The 14,653-nt window shown below is 42.0% G+C and overlaps 1 protein-coding gene across 3 annotated transcripts in view; it reads left to right on the forward strand.

Moving 5' to 3' along the window:
- Positions 1 to 753: 753 nt before the first annotated feature.
- The window catches only part of LOC134213467 (voltage-dependent L-type calcium channel subunit beta-1), a 405,504-nt gene continuing 391,604 nt past the window's right edge, over positions 754 to 14,653 (forward strand). Inside the window, exon 1 of one of the 3 annotated variants that reach the window (XM_062692544.1) lies at positions 754 to 1,546. The gene's annotated coding sequence lies outside the window, so the exon portion shown is untranslated. Of the gene's footprint in view, positions 1,547 to 1,585; positions 1,921 to 14,653 lie in introns of those variants that run through there. The other 2 variants (XM_062692543.1, XM_062692545.1) reach the window with 2 other exon arrangements.

Here is a 14,653-nt window from a genome sequence, read left to right on the forward strand (position 1 = left end):
TCGTGCCTCCTGAAGGATCTCAACGGCATGGATGAGTGCGTCACCCATATGGTGTATTATTCAGATAGGTGTTCCGGAAAAACCACAACAGGAGAACTAATCAAGTTCAAGGAAATATCTGCGTTCGTGTACAGCACCGATGATCCCGGATCTGTATTCTACAAATATAATCTGAGCGACGCCGATTTCAAAAGTTTTAAAATGACAAATAATGTCAATTTTCCAGTGGTGCTACCGGAACCTATCACAGATGAGCCAATTTCATTGCCCGATGAAAAACTGAGAGATTTTCGAGATTTGATAGAATTCGTATCTAACAAGGCATAGCTTGATTTTTGTGTTTAATAGCCTCCAAATTTACATCCAACCTTTTTTTTATACGCAATATAGGATGCAAGCTCTATAGTAATGACGACCTGTAGTTTAAAAAAATGATGGGAAAATTAGTCGAATGGAGCCCTTTTGTTACATCATATGCTGTGTATTTTTATGTACACACGAACAGATGGAGACGCATGGTGCATTTTTATGACTTCTGTTGATAGAAGGATGATGCAATGAAACGGCAAGGGTCTGAAAGGTGTTTCTATTATCTCGATTGAAATATGGATCTTTGCCAAGATATGAATAAATTTAAAAAAATAAAGTACAATAATACAAATTCTACTTTTAAACTTGTTAAGACATTTTATTAAGTAAACATTAAATGGAATTAATCATTATTGCATCCTCAACTCTATTTCACTCAATCCTATGCATACGGGAACCATAAGCAGAACCACGTGGCCACATCACCCGCCTTTTTATCAATCTCCCGCCTTTTCGTATTTTGACAGCTCCACGAGGGGAAGACATAGCACTGGAAATCCCCTACAAACAACGGTCGTACCGCGCACACTCGTGCCTTTTCCAGTAGGTTGGGGAATTCCGTACGCCAGCGTCCTACTGGAAATCCTTCACTGTGGAGCCACTGATATGACAGAACTTGCCTCGTCTCGGTCCGGCCGACCGGCACTGCCATCTGGCCTGGGGGATGACCTAATACACGAGCGCCACCGCACGGCCAACGTCAGCAACCACCTGCTTCGGCTTCCTGGCTGGGGGTCGTCTCGCCACTCGAGTTGGGCCCGAACTTTGACAGTTGGAGCATTGTTTTTGGTGTAGCCCACCATGCAGGCGCATTGGTCGATTGAACTTGTGTGCGTGTGTTCCATTTCCGCCTGTGTTTTGAGACCAGATGTGGGGTTTTGACAGTGACAGAAGATTCAGAGGCAGTAGTTTTTCGGTGTGACAGCCTAGAATTCTTCGATGAAGTTGCAATTTGGTTTTCCGGAGTTATCTGGGTGAAATTCGATTGCAATTAACGTGGAATTGATCGGTGAAAGTTTTGCGATTCGGATTGCATAACCCGTAGGCGTATGCGAGTGTTTTCGGGCGGTACAAATCCGTGTGGCGGTGATGGTGTTGATTTGTTCTTGCAGGTCAGTGATGGACCTAGAAATTTGTTAGCAAATCCGGGAGTGCATTCTGTGGAGCAGCTCACTAGGTGCAAAATAAAGGTTTTGGGTGGGGTGAGCACGGATAAGGGATCCGGGGGGAGTGAGCGGGTTGTACTGCAGGACAGGCGAACCGAAGTACTGCCGAATGGGAGCGAACCGGAATGTGGTCGTGTTCGTCGCTCGTCGCCTCTATGATTTTTCGTTTGCTGCTCTAGTGTAATGCTTCGGCGAAATAACTGGAGCTGTTCCAATTTGCCTGTGTGTTATCAGTTTGTTTTCGGGGAGTGTGTCGGAATAATAATAATTTTCCAAATGTCATCGCGAATGTGCTTGGGTTGTAATTGACGGAGGCGTATTCCGGTGTACGATGGAGCAATAAAGTTCGCGAAGGTCTAGAGCGGGCGGCAGTTTGTTCGATAAAGTGTGTACAAATAGATGTCAATCGATGGGTAGAAGGTGACTGTTGATTTTGCTTTGGAGGACGAATACGTGTAGGGAGAATTGAAGGCGAACGACCGGATTCACTGGATGACGAGACCTGGAAAGAGTGAATTCTTTGAGCAATAGGAGCAATAGGAAACATACTGGCAGTAGAGAGATAATTAAGTGATTTGTGTAATATCCCATCCTTCCTGAGCTGTGAAAAGTTAATATGAAAACGGAACACATGCTGACGGTTGTATTCTCATGTTTGTGTATGTGTGTCAACATGCCAGTGTGTGTGTCCGAGTGTTTGTAATTTCACACCGGTTCGTGGTTGACATGCGGTGGTGAGCGAAGGTCCTGGTTCCAGAGGTTTGCAGGGAATCCAATAACTGTTGGATGAGTTTTTGCCAATACGGGATGCTGTTCTAAGTCAGGATGATTTAATTACCGCCATCTGTCGAACATTGTTCGCAGCCCCTAAATGTAGCCAGTCGTTCATCAAGTTGATTATATTATCGAGCGATTTTTTTGACTGTGCATCAGGAACCGTGTGGATTTAATTACCATCATCAAGCAGAGTGAGCAAGAATGTCAAACATGGGAGGTTAATTAGATAAAATTTAAATGAAACAAGTTTCCCGGAGAGTGATGTGATTATGTACAGAGTTCCCAACTGAGTGAAAGGACTGGACATCCTATGTTATGTTTTGTCTTCAGCCATGGAGGTGATCGATAAAACACAAAGCTCCTAAGCTCCAAGCAGACGTCATACCACGACAGCTCATGTGTAAACCCTTTATAGGAGGATGGACGTAGTTACACCTCCTCGTCGCAGCCCTCGGGGTGTCGGAGTTGCCTTTCAGTGGCTTGGCGACAAACGACAACACGATAATTATCCGGCGGCCTAATTACGTAATCATTAAGTGCAACTTGCGGCTTCCCCATATTACAACCGAACCAGCTGGTGGCGGTGGCCACGGAAAGCGGGGCAGTAAAGGATTTCTTGCTCTTATTCCTCAACAATGCTGTAGTGTGGAAGGATGACGGGTCGCCTGCCGGGCTCGAAGTGCGAGCTTATCATAAAATACTGCAATACGTATATTGATTATTTCATGCTCTTTCTCTTTGGAAGTTAAACGCGCCATGGCATAGACTTCCCAGTCCAGCTTGAATGGTTGGATGGTCGGTGGCCTGGCTGGTGGTGATGGTGTGTATACTTTGGCGCCCAACGTTGCTTCGGCGTTTCCGCTCACCGTCCGTACCATTCGGTGGCGGTGGTTTTCCTCGCGTCCTTCTTGTGGGTGTGCTTTTTCATTTGCCTAGCGGAACGTTGTTTGTAGTGCTGTCGTTGCTAAAGATACAGTGTGATTGTCGCCCACGATTCAACCGGATACGACAATCCATAATAACAACATTGGATTTTGACGTTTGGCTGTCAGTTTCTTACGTTACGTGAGATGCGTTCAAAGATATTTTCAAAAATAAACGTAATAGTAAATCTAGTTGTTATGTCACGGTTGATTATTCTTATAACTAAATGATTTCCACTCCTTGTAATTGTGATCTCGTCATACTGCAATAATTTTTATCACCTCTGTTCCCTTCAAGTGCCATTAAGTTTCTCGAATAACAAACAATGTGTCATCATGAGCAACATATCCAAGCTATGTTCAGTATCAGTTCATGCTTCACGAAGAATTCCGTGTTAGCAAATGATGAAATAACCATTGTTCATCTTTTGTGTTAAACTGGTTTCAACTGCTTTCTCAATAAAGTAACTTATGGCACTGATGATGGATGTTTTTCCTGGGACAGCTTGGGAAATATTGAGGGCAATAATCACCAAAAGGTCCAATTAAACTCGGTAGCTACATTTGCTGAATGTTCCTCGTAAAATACACCTGTTGCTGGATATTACTATGAATTTAATTAGAATTGGAGGCAAATACATCATTACAATAAACGATTTTCTTCACTGCTCTACTGGCTACTTGTCCCGATTCGATAAGAAAAGGGTTGACCCGAGAATAAAATCAGGTGTCAAAATTTGTTACTTTTTCAATCAGTTCATTTTTTTGGCAGGCTCAGTCGCGTGTGAAACTTTGCGAAACCACAATCCTTAAGTATGATATTTCAGAATGTATATTTGAGTGGGGAGCAGTTGTATGGAAAAACGCAAAATTCATCCTTGATTGGGTTTCAAGATCAAGGTTTTTCTGAATCGTTTTGAGACCCCAATCAGCTATGCAAAATGTGGCCTTGATTGGTTATGTCCTCGCTTTCCGAATCGCGTTTTATTTTTATATGGATATTAGTATAAGTTTTTGAACCATCATGTAATTTTATCGCAGGGAGCTGTTCAAACTTCAAGTTACTGCCAAGACTCTGTAAAACGCTCTGCTGGTCATGTAGGACATCAAGATCCAAATTCAAGAAGGGGTTGGTACGTCTGGAACATCTCTTCATCACGTTAGCATTAGCATTGAGCAATTCGCACAAATTCGTAGGTGGTACAAGCCTTGACTATTTATGACAGTAGCATCACTTCCATTCGTTTCCAAAGATATTGATTTGGGACTAATCACTATCTATTAGATGGAAGCAATGCACTTTCCAATAGTCGAGATATGTCCTGGCCACTACCTTGCGAATGCTGAGGAAGGGAGGGATGGTTAGTTGGACTTAAGAAAGATGTAGAGATCTCTACGACCTCTCATAGGTGTCACGGGAGTTTTTTTAATTGTTAGTTTGGAAGGAATCGTTTTGGTAGAACGTGAAACACAGATAGAAGGAAAGGGATGAGTCTGGATTTGAACCCATGACCTCATGCTTAAAAGGGAGAAGCGGTAGCCACTAGACCATCGAGCTCGTCATTGGAATATCTCTTCATCACGTTAAACAAGTAATCTCCTCTCTCTCTGTATTTCGAACAAATTTCCAAAAAAAGGCTTGTGGTTCATATGTTCACGCAACTCACCGTATTCTCATTTTTCACCGAGTATTGTACGCTTTCCTTTTTGGTCTGAATTTCGTTACCGTATTTGCAAGACCTCTTTGGAGTTTCCACGATACTGTCAAAACAGGGGAGCGTTACTTTAAATTTTGAGTGTAAAAAGAGGGAGTGTTATTTTGAACGTTGAGCAAAAAGGAGAAAGCGCTGTTTTGAATTTTGAGCGCAAAAAAGTTTGCAATCTTTTAAGGAAACAAAGTTTCACATTAAAGTTTCTTTTAGTCTAAAGATGTATTTTTAACCAATTTCGGTATAAGAGTCATCCAAATTATTTTAGGTATGAAGGTCGTTCAATTGCTTGAGTGTTGAGACCATTAGGCAAATTATTTGGCTGAAAGGGTCATATGGCTGAATAGGTCATTTAGCCGAACAAGTCATTTGGCGGAACAAGTCATTCGGCCGAATGTCTCATTTGACCAAAAGGTCATTTGACGTCTCACTTCGGATTCCTAAAAAAATGCGATATGAGAAGTTAGAAATGATGAGTGAGAAGACTTCTTGCTTCGCTCTTTCCATTTTTCACAGCAAGAAGTGATAAGAGAGACATGGGGAGTAAGAAGTGAGGAGTGAGACGTTAAAAGTGAGTAGTGCGTAATGAGAAAAGTGACGTCTAATTATTCCCTTCTCATTTCTCACTTTTCACAGTGAGAAGTGAGAAATGTGGTGTGAGAAGTGAGACGTCTTTTTTCTCACTTGGCACTAATCATTTCTCACTGTGGAAAGTGAGAAGTGCGAAGTGAGTAGTGAGACGTCTCATTATTTACTTCGCACTACTCATTTTTTACAGTGGGAAGTGAGAAGTGAGAAATGATTGGTGAGAAGTGAGGCGCCTCACTTTTCATTTCGCACTACTGACTTTTCAAAGTGGGAAGTGTGAAATGATTAGTGAGGAGTGTGGCGTCTCACTGCTTGCTACAGAAGTGAGACGTCTCAGTGCTCACTTCGCACTTTTCACTTTTCAGAATGAGAAGTGAGCAATGAGTAGTGCAAAGTGAGAAGAGAGACGTCTCACTTCTCACTCATAATTTCTTACTTCTCTCTGTGAAAAGTGGGTAGTGCGAAGTGAGAAGCGAGACGTCTCACTACTCACTACAACTTCTTACTTTTCACTGATGAGTAATGAGTGGTGCAAAGTGAGAAAAAAGTCTCACTTCTCACTCCTCATTTCTCACTTTTAACTAAGAAAGTGCAAAGTGAGTAGCGAGACGCCTCACTTCTCAAGTGAGCAGTGAGAAATGAGAAGTCTCACTTCCCTCTTCTCACTCCCAGTGTTGGTAAAATCACTCATAAATTGTAATCATCAAGCCCTCCCGCGCGTGCAAACTCGTTTGCGATTGTAAAGGAATGCATTACGCTTGAGTTTTTCATGCTAAAACGCATCGTTTCACTCATTTGCCAAAAAAACATTTCAGCTCAAAAAGCGTTCGAAATCAATTTATTGCTTACACAAACAAGAGTTTCCATTCTTTTATGCGACGAACACCAATCTACTGTTTTTAACGAAGTAAAACGAAAGAAAATCTACGATGAATCAAATGGATGATGCAACTCATCCATCCTTGCTGAGTTGGGTGCGTTTCAACTCACGTTTGATTTGAATCGTCCATGAGTTTTTACCAACCGTGCTCTCTCCTCATTTCTCACTTATGACCAAGGATGTTATCGATCATTTAGTAATCTGCCTTCGATCATTTAGTAGTTTTTCAATAACTCATTCCAGAGGCTAAATTTCAAAATGTGTTGTATGGTGGACTTCATGGGCAAAGGTTTATCTACAACTCTGCTAACAGTTCGTTGTTTGAATTTCATTAATAACGGAGCTATAACGCTAGTAGCAGTAACTTAGACTAAATGATTGCATATTTTGTAATCATTTTGTATAAGTATAGCAACTAGCACCGCAACTCCTTTAGCAGTGAAATTCGAACATAGACCTGTTAAGGAGAGTTGTAGAAAAACCTTCGCACTAAAAGTCCACCATTCAACACATGTTGAAATTTAGCCTCTGGAATGAGTTATTGAAAAACTACTAAATGATCGAAGGCAGATTACTAAATGATCGATAACATCCTTGCTTATGACTTCTCACTGTGAAAAGTGCTAAGAGCGAAGTAAGAAGGAAGACGCCTCCTTACTCATAATTTCTAACTTCTTATTTCTCACTTCTCGCAGTGAGTGAGAAATGATGATTGAGAAATGAGACGTCAAATGACCTGTTTGGACACATGACCTATTCCAGCGGTTCTCAACCTGGGGTACATGTACCCTTGGGGGTACCTTCGCTGGCCCTAGGGGGTACCTCGGACAAAAATGCGTAATGGCTGACGTATTACAATTCCAATCAAAACTCATTGATACAATTTTGATAATAGTGTATTTATATTTCAAAAATTTATATTGTACATAATATGCAATGCGATTAATAAATCCCAATTGAATTCTGCTTTCCACAACCAGCACAATGTATGAAAGGCAGCGGAACAAAAGATCGAACGTGCAAAACGTCAAATGAACAAAATGATTTTTTTTTTCACTAATGCTCGGTTGCTTCGTTACAAGAGGATTAGAAGCATCCTTCTACGCATCTCGGAAGCCTTCTTCCAAGCAGCTCAAAGGCCTTCTTTCAAGAGGCTCGGAAGCCTCCTAGGAACTTCAGAAGCCTCCTTTCAAAAGGCTCGTAAGCCTCCTTTCAAGAGGCTCGTAAGCCTCCTTTCAAGAGGCTCGTAAGCCTCCTTTCAAGAGGCTCGTAAGCCTCCTTTCAAGAGGCTCGTAAGCCTCCTTTCAAGAGGCTCGGAAGCCTCCTTTCAAGAGGCTCAAAAGCCCCCTTCAAGAGGCTCGGAACCCTCCTTTCAAGATCCTTTCAAGAGGTTCGGAAGCCACTTTTCAAGAGGCTCAGAAGTCTCCTTTCAAGAGGCTGAAAAACCTCTTTCCGAGAGGCTCGGAAGCCTTTTTTCAAGAAGCTCCGAAACCCCCTGTTCAAGAGGCTCGAAAGGCTCCTTTCGTGAGGCTCGGAAGCCTCTTTTCAAGAGGTTCGGAAGCCTGCTTTCAAGAGGCTCGGAAGTCTACTTTCAAGTGGTTCGGAAGCCTCCTTTCAAGAGGCTGGGAGTTTTTCTTTCAGGAGGCTTGGAAGCTTCCTTTTAAGAGGCAAAGGAAGACTCCTTTTAAGTGATTCAAAAACCTCCATCCAGGCTCAGAAGCCTGCTTTCAAGAGGTTCGGAAGACACCTTTCAAGAGGCTCAGAAGCCTCCTTTCATGAGATTCAAAAGCATCCTTTCAAGAGGCTCAAAAGCCTCCTTCTAAAAGGCTCAAAAGCGTCCTTTCAAGAGGCTCGGTAGCCTCCTTTCAAGAAGCTCGGAAGCCTCCATTCAAGGAGCTCTAACGCCTTCTTTTCTAGAGGCTCAAAAGCCTCCTTTTAAAATGCAAAGGAAGACTCCTTTTAATTGGCTCAAAAACCTCCTCCCAGGCTCAGAACCCTCTTTTCAAGAGGCTCAAAAGCCTCCTTTTAAGAAACTAGGAAGGCTCCTTTCAAGAGGCTCGGAAACCTCCTTTCAAGAGGCTCGGAAGCCTCCTTTCAAGAGGCTCAAAAGCCTCCTTCTAAAAGGCTCGGAAGCGTCCTTTCAAGAGGCTCGGGAGCCTTCTTTCAAGATGCTCGGAAGCCTTCTTTCAAAAGGCTCGGAAGCTTCCTTTGAAAAGGCTCAGAAGCCCCCTTTCAATAGGTTAGGGAGGCTCCTTTAAAGAGGCTCGGAAGCCTCTTTTCAAGAGGTTCGGAAGCCTCCTTTCAAGTGGTTAGGTTGCCTTCTTTCAAGAGGCTCGTAAGCCTTCTTTTAAAAGGCTCGGAAGCTTCCTTTCAAGAGGCTCGGAAGTCTACTTTCAAGTGGTTCGGAAGCCTCCTTTCAAGAGGCTCTTAATTCTTCTTTCAAGAGTCTTGGAAGCGTCCTTTTAAGATGCAAAGAAAGACTCTTTTTAAGAGGCTCGGAAACCTCTCTACAAGAGGCTCAAAAGCCTCTAATCAAGAGGCGCGGAAACCTACTTTAAAGGGATTCAAAAGCTGAAAGGAGCTTCCTTTCAAAGGGAAGGGAAATTTCATACATTTTCGAACGAAAAAATTTTTTTCGTCTATTTTTTGCCAGAACACGTATTTTTGGACGAGGATTCAGAATATATAAAATTCTCTTTTTGGCCAAAAATGTTACATATGCAGATTCTTAAACAAACGGTTCATTTGTAATGCAAATCAATCACCAAAAAAGTGTTTCTCTAGCTCGTCAGGATGCCGGTCTTCCTCATCTTCTGTGCCTTCCAGACCGTGGAGAGAATAGTCAACCACCGGCTCCGTGAGAAGCTGGTAGCAGATGGAAGGTTCAGTTTTCAACAGAACGCTTTTCGACCAGGGTATGGCACTAGCACGTACTTTGCTAACCTGGGCAACGTGCTTCAGAGCGCATGCAACGATGGCAAGAATGTTGACCTGGTCTCAATAGACATCTCCAAAGCATTTTGTAGGACCTGGATACCCCTGGTCATCAGTAAATTTCGGCAGAGGGGCATCGCTGGAAACTTGCTTTCATTAAAAATTTCGGCATCGTACGGACCTTTCAAATGCAGATCGGCGGCACCACATCCGACAAATGTACCGAAGAAATGGGAGTCCTCTCAAAGGACGGGGGTGACAATAATGGGTCAAGAGGGTGAGAATGTGTCATCGTTTTTACCGACCGATCCGATAGCGAAATCGTTCAAGAAGTTCCTTTATATAGTTTTATAGCCCTCAGATACATTTGGTCGGTTCGACAAACATTCTTAGTAATTTAAACAGTGACCCATTATTACCCCCACTTGACCCATTGTGGGGTAAAATTAGCAAGATCACAATTCGCAGCATCATGCAGTGAACAGAGCTTACATAACACGTTTTTTAGCAAAAAATTAGGTTGTAGGAAGCCTTCGCTGGGTCTCCTTCGTTGGATTCGTCATGAATGCTGGTATGTGTATCCGGGGCCACGTTTGCTGCGGTCGCCATCTACTCGCAGGACCATGTACCAAACTCGGTCTATATTCCATTCCAAACCGGAAAATTGCTCGAGTTCTTGGCGTGGACATCAATTTAATGAAGATATTGGCTAAAAAGCACCGCGCCATCAACAGACACACCAGGTTAAGGGTAGACCAAGCGGCGATCGACAGTCGTTTGCTCTATGGTCTGGAGCTAACTTGCTAAGCCCAGAAAGATCTCATCAGCGTTCTGTTAGCTTCCGGTCTTCTCACTTCCACTCCTCTAGAAGTAGCCTGCCAAGTCGCATAAAAGTTGCTGTAACTAAATCAGTCAGAACTGTGACCTCTCCTCGATGAGGCTGATCGGATCCTGAGCAACGTGGCAGGCACTGCCCCCAGAGGCGCGGTTAAACTGTCATAGTGCGAATAGCTGGCTAATTCCCCCCGCCAAGGTTGAAAAATCCTTTGCCGCTCGCTCCCGAAGAGGCGATAACACCGAGGTGCTGAGAAGGTCGGTTCTCGAACACATTGCTACGCATTTCCCGGAACCATAAAATTCGTTACACGGATGGTTCCGTCCCCAGCCGAGGTGGAAGATTAGGAGTCTCTGACACTAACCAAGATCCAACAGACTACCTCCTCAATATAATGTATTTTCCACAGAAGCTGCAGCCATTTAAGTTGCGGCGACGCTCGCGACAAATAAGCCTATCGCAATACTCACGGACCCAGTTAGTGTCGTCGTCGCCCTTCAGAGTAGTACCGCTAAACACTACTGGATCCAAGGAAACCTCGCAGCCATGCCTGCCAGATACCCCATTTACTTGGATCTCCGAGCATTGTGGCATCATGGGGATCGTTGAAGGGCATGAAGGACAATACTACTCCCGTTCCGTCCCACTGACCGATGTGGAAAAGTGAACAAAAAATGTCGTTGCCTTTGATTGGGCATATATTCGGAATAGCAATAGAGCATACAGTTGAGGTCGAAATACGTATTTGTAAAAGTAATACGAAGTGGTGGAATTAAATGGAATTGTGCTAAGCTCGTCTTATGACAGTGAAAACATTCCACTAAAAAAGAGCTAAATAATTTTAATGATATCTAAGATGAATCAAAAGCACTTTTGGCCTCTGGAGGGACCAGTGTATGAACATCCCCGAAACCTCTATGGGATTCCAGGGCTTTGGGACAGTTTGTCGAATTACGTTAAGTCGAATGAAATTTAGTCGAAGGGACATTTGGTCGAATGGACATTTAGTAGAACGGACATTTGGTCAAATGGATATTTAATCAAATGGACATTTAGCCAAAAAGTCATTTAGTCGAATGTTGGAAGCTTCAATCGGTAATAGGTAATTCATTAAAATAGATTTCTGATTAAATTTGAATAAATAATCCACAAGATGCATGAATGAACTGATAAGATGTATGCAGTGGACGTAATGAAGTTCAATTAGCGGCGGAAGGAACGAATATGGAAGCTAATGAGGATTGTTCGCCTGAACAAACGGGTACTTGTAGACACTCTGGTGGACTAAAGAAAAATTGAAAACCTGCAGAAATAGAAAAATATTAGGTACTGATTGCCCTTCATTCTATTTTTCAGCACAAGCTCATAGCAGCGTTATTTTGCCAATACTTCATTGTAGTCGGTTTTGGAACATTTCATTGATTGACATTTAGTCCAATGATGTTTGGTTAAATGACATTTCGTCGATGGGACATTTGGTCGAATGGAAATGGTTTTCTTATTCTTTTCAATGATACTCTTTCTACCACTCAATATCTATACAATAATTAGTTCAGTGTAAAATTCACTTTCAACCATAAATCGTTAATTCTTGGGTGAAAATTTAATTTTGACCAAGGTGACCAGCTGGTACAGATTCATTGTTGTCGGTTCGAAGAGTTCGCCAAAGTGAATATCCTGTTGGGAATATTTACCGTTTTCATATTATTTGTTCTTTTTATGAACCCATCATTCTTTGGACAATATTGGAGCAATATACTTAGTTATGTGACTTTTTGAAATACCTCAATAGGTCATTTATTTTTTAATTATTGTTGACTAAAGTCCTATTCTTTCAAATAACCATTTAACTAAAAGCACCAAGGTTATTCATTCCAAACTTCGCCATCGACCAAATGTCCAATCGACAAAAAATCATTTTCGACTAAATGTCCCTTCGGCTAAATGTCCATTCGACGTAATGTTCTCTCGACCAAATGTCATTCGACTAAATGTCATTCGACGAAAAGTCTTTCGATGAATTGGTATAGATTTGGATTCTAGGCAGTATTCTGCTACATGAAGGTTGCTGGTTTGTACTTTGTAGTAAAGTTATTTTGCACCACCCCGAGCACATCGTCCAGGAGGTGTGTCCCTTTGACTTGCATTTACAAATATAAATCCCACTCCCCAATGATCTCTCCCCTGTGGTCAGCTGGGGGACTCCTGCTTACATCATCCCTCACCAAACATATAGAGTTTACGTACAACTTAGAACAGATGACAATAACAAGAAATACTTGGAAAGGAAACATTTACTTGGATGGGGTTACACAACTTATTAATTTTCCAGTAACTACCTCCATTATTCTCCAATAACTGGCTCCGTTACTAAGATTGATCTTCAGATCTTGACTCTATAGAGGTCATTGACTACCTTGAACACAATTACTTGGAATGCAATATACACCAAGACGGGGTCATTCAACTTGTTTATTCTTCAATAAATGCCTGCATTACGAATGATAATTTGCAGGTCTGGACTTTAAGGAGCTTGTAGATTACTTGAATCCTGGATTATGGACAATACGATTTACTTGCAATGCGAACATATGTCAGGACGGGATGGCATATCGTATTAATTCGCCAATAGCTGTCCGCGTTACGGAGGTTCGTTCGCACATCTTGACTCAATACAGCTCGTAGACTACCTTGGACTCATGACAATAACAAATACTACTTGTACTACAAACATATACCTAAATGGGGTCACACCATTTGTTTCTCTTCCTTCAATAACTTCCTTCGTAATAGAGGTTTATCATCAGACCTTGACTACATGTAGTTCATGGACTACCTTGAACCCGTAGCATAATCACGAACTACTGGCAAATATATACCAGGATGGGGTCGCACAATTTGTTATTTTTTCAGTAACTGCCTCCACTACGGTTTTCAGAAAATTTATTAGAGATTAAACAGGAAATTCTTTGTTTTTTTTTGTAATTCTTAGAAATTCTATGGTATGTTTATGGAAAATTCTTTAGTTTTCACGGGAATTTCTTTGATGTTTCCGCTGAAAAATCTTTGAAAATCCACGGAAGCTTGGATTTCTTACGAGAAATTCTTTGGAATATTCACGGGAAATAAAACGTTATAGCGCAGCGTATTCACAAACTTCAGCAGCACTCGTACTCAATGTTCGTGGTGCTGTAAAATCCACCCCAATTCCGATGAACCACTGATTTGATTTCCATTATCCCTCATTAGTCAACGATCGATAGTCGATAAGAATTCTTTTTCTGTGGAGCCCCAGCCGGGCCAACATAGTTGGAAAACAATCAGACCCACCGCCGTTGATTACATAGACTTTATCTTGGCATCGAATCCGATTCGGGCTCCTTTTCTGGTGGGTTCGAGTTGTTCGTTTCTGAATCCATTGCCAACAAACAGCTCAATCCGAATTGGGTCATTCTTCCACCCGGTAGTGCAGCGCAGCGTTGGCATATTGGTCGGGTGACTGGCTGGGGTGTGCGGTAGAAGCGAAGTCGACTGCCACACGACGACGACGATGACGGGAAAAACGGAAAAGTCCTAATAGCAACGAACGGAAACTCGTCTCTGATGCGGCCTAAGTGGAAGCAGAAAAAAGACGAACGCTTTTTCACTTGCGCCCAGCTGGTTTGGGCTTCTATGTTGTCACTGGGGGACGTGTTCAATAATGTTTATGTTAGACGAAAGTGTTCGTATTATCGTACTCGATATGGGTATTAAAAATAGTGTCTCAGATCAAATCTGATTCAAGACATACGTACTTTGATTGAACGTAATAACATAATCAACCTTCCATGTACATACCATTATATTATCATTATTTTCAATTTTAGATCAACTGGTAGGGTACCGGCAGGCAATTGCGCTTCGGCGCAACCCTCTAATACCGCAATTGCATCTCTAGCTGTAAATTCTCGAGTGGGCACACACGATTACGCAGGAATTTTCGAAAAATAATGTTTCTATCTTTGGTTTTTGAGCCTATGCCGGGAATACCATCCGTAACCCTTTGTGATATGAAAATGTAGAAAGATTTTTTGGCAATTTCTTCAACTGCCCTGAATTTTAAAGGGCGTAATATGTGTTCATTTCTCAGTTATAGCAAACTCTGTGAAAAATGTGCAGTTTCACCGTTATTTGTATGATATACCAAAAGGTGGAGATTTCGAAAACTGATCAGCAGCATATAAGCATAAAAGCATATGGAGACGCATGGTATAATTTTGTGATGATTCATATTGTGACTTAACTGTTTATGTAAATATCATCACATCCGTTTTATTTTATAAATGAATAAGAGTGCAAGCATTTGTATGGAACTTGTACTAAGGGAAACCTGAACCTAATTGTATGTTAGGAAGTACATGTTCTTGGTTAACATGTCGATAACTGCGATCAAGAAATCATTAGAATCATGATTTCAAGCAGCCGGTTCCCGG

This window comes from Armigeres subalbatus, chromosome 2 (genome assembly GCF_024139115.2).
Source record: "Armigeres subalbatus isolate Guangzhou_Male chromosome 2, GZ_Asu_2, whole genome shotgun sequence".
Lineage (NCBI taxonomy): Eukaryota > Metazoa > Arthropoda > Insecta > Diptera > Culicidae > Armigeres > Armigeres subalbatus.